Source organism: Octodon degus, unplaced genomic scaffold, assembly GCF_000260255.1.
Source record: "Octodon degus isolate 3935 unplaced genomic scaffold, OctDeg1.0 scaffold00046, whole genome shotgun sequence".
Taxonomy (NCBI): Eukaryota; Metazoa; Chordata; class Mammalia; order Rodentia; family Octodontidae; genus Octodon; species Octodon degus.
The window spans coordinates 8,516,441-8,521,340 of NW_004524622.1; positions in this window are offsets into that span (position 1 = coordinate 8,516,441).

A 4,900-nucleotide genomic window follows, 5' to 3' on the forward strand; every position below is an offset into this window, starting at 1 on the left:
GAACAATAAAGAGCTGCGCAGAAAACCAACCAGTGGTCGCGTCGTTCTTGCAGGCAAGGCCGTGCGCGACAATAAAGAGCTCTCAAAATGATAGTTATGCAAGACTGTAAAATATATTACATGAACCCATTTAAAAGGTCATTAAAGATTTCTATGAAACAGTATCAATCTTATGTTGGGTTATACATATTTTTTTCATATGTATGTATGTATGTATGTGTGTCTGTGTATAAAATTTAGGGAGGAAGTAATATAAAGTCAATGGAAAATGGAAATATACTTTTCCATTTGGGGATAGGATATTGCACAAAGTTCTAGTGTGTCATGGACATGGATAATGTCCGTAACACTTACTGGTGGCCAGGTGTCACTTGTGGGACTGAGCTACTGCTATTTCCTTGATATCCACCCTGTAGACCCCAGACAGAATCATGAGCCATAGGGTGCAGGAGAAGTCCATTTGTAGAGTATGCTGATGGAAATATCTTGCAGCTGTGCATGGAAGTATTTCACTTCTCCATTATACTTGAAAGAGAGTTTTGCAGGGTATATCAGTCTGGGTTGCAATTTGTTTTCTTGCAAGACTTGAAGGACTTTGCTCCATGCTCTTCTTGACTGGATGGTTTGTGAAGAAAAATCTGCTGTTATTCTGATGGGTTTTCCTTTAAATGTGATCTGTTTCTTTTCTTTAGCGGCTTTTAGTATACTGTTCCTGTGCTGAATTTCTGAGATCTTGATTATTATATGTCTGGGTGTGGTTTTAATTGGGTTGATGTTATTTGGAGCTCTATATGCTTTGGTTGCATGAATGTCTGATAGTTTCCCCATATAAGGGAAGTTTTCTGCTATTACTTCCATCCATATTCTTTTTATGTCATTTGTATTGACTCCTTCCTTCTCATTGATTCCTATTAGTCTCACATTGTTCATCTTTGCATCATCTTGCAGGTATTGAATTATTTTTTCCTGCATCCTAGTTGTTTTTAAGAGATCTTTTCTTACTTTTTCACTAGCTGTAATGGTGACTTTAGGGTCTGAAAGTCTATTTTCACTTTCATTCAAATAGTTTTACCAACTTGTGATTGAGGTTTTAAATTCCTATATATCACTTTGGATCTGCTTCATGCATTCTATTTCTTTCCTATATCACTTATTTAAGGATGCCATCATTTTTATATTCTGCTCTATTTTTTTATCAGTGTCTTCTTTAGAAGCACTCAGTACTTCTTTCACTATAGTTATCGTTTCTTTTTTTTCAGAAATTATTTCTGATCTGATTTCCTCTATACCTTTCTATAGTTGTTTCTTTACTTTAGATGCTATTATTTCAGAGATTCCAGGTATATGATTTCCAATGTCTTCTATGCTAGTGTCTTCTGCATTTGTTCATGGACTCAGGGCCTGAGACTGCATTTTGTTCCTTCTCTTTGTCATTTTGTATACCACTGTCTTCTGACCTTTAGTGTAGAGCTTAGATAGAGTTATTACCTTAGCACCAGGTCCGGATCTACAAAGTTCAGACTCGTCCAGGTGGGTGTGGCTTGGGTCTGACTGCTGTGCTCTACTTCTTCCTGCTATGGCCCTTGAAGATGAACCCTCTGTGCCACTCTGGCAAGATGTTCTGTTCCTGAATCAACTGAGTGAATCTTGCCTCTAGCCTCTTTGCAGGGGGTTTTGCTGCAGGTTCCACACTGGGTCTGGGCTCTGGGTCAAATAAGGATCCAGCAGCCCTGGGTGGTCTCACTCACATGCCAGGCCTGGGTTCTGGATCAAAGCTTCTTTTTTTTTGCGGAACCAGGGATTGAACTCAGGCCTTTGTGCTTGCCAGGGAAGTGCTTATTCTACTGTGTGTGCTGACTTTTGGAATATTGACTCCTAGAGACCCATCCAACATCTCTCTTCACAACTCCTGGGAAAAGAAAATATACCAGAAAGACTGGCCAAATAGAATTTGCACTTAATGTCCAGTGTGAAACCAACAAGCAAAGTAAAAATTTGACTTGTAGGAAGCTCTTAATCATTAACAATTTACCATAGTGACAGCCTCTTGTCTATAGACTAATAACCCATCTTGGGAAAACTGTCTCTGAAGGAAGCTATAGAATGTAGCTATTAATCTGCTATTCAACTGCTTGGGGTCAAATTCTAACTGTCTCTTATTAGATGTGAGGCCTCAGGGAGTTACTTAACTTATCTAAGCTTCAGTTTCTAGGGACATTGAGAATCCCTAGTTTTGGGGCTGAGGAGATAGTTTAGTGGTTTAATCACCTGCCTGGTAAGCACAAGTACCCAGATTTGATCCCCAGTACCACATGCCATGTCAGCCCCACAAGCCTATAATCCCAGCACTGGGAGGCTGAGACTGGAGGATCACTATGAAGCTGAGTTCATAGTAAGACTCTGTACCAATCTTTTATCAATAAATAAAAGATTTTTTTCAAAAAAGAGTCCTTAGCTATACAATTGTGGCAGGATTGAAGAATATATATATTAGCTTACAGCTCAACAATGGGGTCTAGGCTACCAGGCCTTTGTACCAGACACATAAATGTCCTTTTCCTCCATCTATTAACAAAATAATGATTGTGTATCAGCATGCCTTGCACCCAAGCCTCATTACTTCTAAATATTCAATAGATGAAAACTGCCTTAACTTTTTTCTGCCATTACAGAGGAAGAAAGGTGAACATGTGTTCAGGTTAGACTCACATAAGGAAAATGTCTTTTTTTGAATCCCTGAGGCACGTATGGTGCTAGTGAACATGGCACCAAGTCTACCCCCACTTCTGGGGAGTGCTCCTAAATCAGACAAGAGACCAGGTACGAACTGCCCAGCCCAGTGTCTTGCATATAGTAAGTACTCAGTGAATTTTTTTTTGGGGGGGAAGCAGATATTTAAATCAAACAAATCATAAAAACACCATGGTAGATACCTTAGTTCATCCTTCCAATGAGCCTATTGATCTGGTCTTCCTATCTCCAGCATCTCCACCTTCCACAAAATGAGTATTCTTTTTCTTCATTCTACTTTGTGGAAATGATAACTTGAACAGCCACAGGAAGTTATGTGCCTCTTTGAAGCATTTTTCAACAGTGTAGATCTCATGAATCAGATCCTCCATGCAGATGATTCCATATTTACCAAGAGATCAAGTACTCAATGAATTATCTTTCAAGGCAATTTGCTTCTTATTGACTTTGCCATAGCCATGCTTGTATATCAGTTCCTTTACTGACATCAGGTTTGGGTACCCCCATGCAATACATGGCTGCACAAATTTAATCATGTTAACTGAAGCCTTGTTGAGCTTAACGAAGGTACCATTGAAGATTTGGCGAAGGCAAAGAAGCTGCAACACCTTGCAGATCTTAGGGCTCACACCACCGATACCCCTGATCTGGATGACAAATGCCAGTTTGGGCCCTGAAGAGACATAGAAGCTGCCAGCTTTTCTCACCATCCTACTCATTTGGACCTCAGTTCTGTACATCTGTCTGTGCTCCTTATGATAGTGCCTGACTTTTTCATACATAAGCATCCTCCTCACCTTGTGAAGCATCTTCTGAGCAAACTTTTTCTCAGGCACTTTATCTTCAACTCTGCGAAATGTCTTTGTTTTTTCTTAAGGGTTTCTGGCACAGCAGGAAACTTGTTTTTGTTCTCTTCTACACTCTTCATGATTCCAGCCAGAAAGAGCAGTGAATATTTGTTAAACAAATGAGTTCTTATAAGATGTATCATGTCAAGCTCAATGTTCTAAAAAAGTATACCTCGTGAGGTGGGATACACCTCTCCAGAAAGACTCCTATCCCTGCCCCTGGGAACCCTACTGATTTCTGATCTATGTCACCTCAAGACTATTAAAACCATTGAGATGTTTCCTACAGCCTTTCATATATAATTACAGGGCTGTAACAAGATGTAAAATGCAAGCAGCATTTATATATTGACTATAGTAAACTAACCCTTCCAAGTAGATTGCAGTTACTCATTGCAGACATCAGTCCGGAGATGCTTACCAGCTGCCACCTTTTTGGTGCAGTGACACTAAGTGGTCACGTTTTGTAAGTGCAAGAGAATTAAACAAAGCCCAGCCTGGGCTGGCAGGATTCTGGCTGCAGGAGCGTGTCCAGGAATGTGCTATTCCATGAAGATCTGGACCCCGCAGAGGAGAACAATAGAAGGAAATTTGAAATCAAAGCCAAACAAATCAGCCTTTCGTGAAACAGGGGCCAGTCACTGGAGGAATTCAAAAGTAGCTCCTGGGTTTATTCATTCAACAGTGATTTTTATTGAATATTTGCTGTACAACAGGTTCTGTGCTAAGCTCCCATGGAGGCTTGGGTCATGGGTACATGACCTGCGCCAGTGCCCTTGGTTTCATACTCTGCTATAACATCTCCATTGTTCAAGCCACTGAACAATTAAAAGTAATATCCCTGGGTGTGGCTCAACAGCCAAGCACTTTCTGCCTGCGCTCAGCCCGAGTTCAGTCCGCAAGGCTCAGTCCCCAGCAGACAGACAAACAAAAGGCTTTTTTTCCCCATAATTTTATTGACAGACAAATAGCAATGAGATAGTTTCAAATCAAATTGGCAGGACAGTTTCAATAATTAACACATTGCATACTGTCTTCCTAGTGGTTACTTGCTGTACAAGATGCAGACATGATATCTTATTTACAAACACTATTACAACAAATCCCTCTATTCATTAAGAGAATGTAACTATATATCTATTCTAACCACTTTGAATACACAGATACAAAATGGACATTCATTTATATGTCCCCTTTTTTGTTTAGTTCAGTCATTTGAATATTATAGGTTTGTGAACTCAGTAAAGTATTCTAAAAGAGTCCAGTAATCCATAATAGTAGTGGATCTTCCACTTGACTGG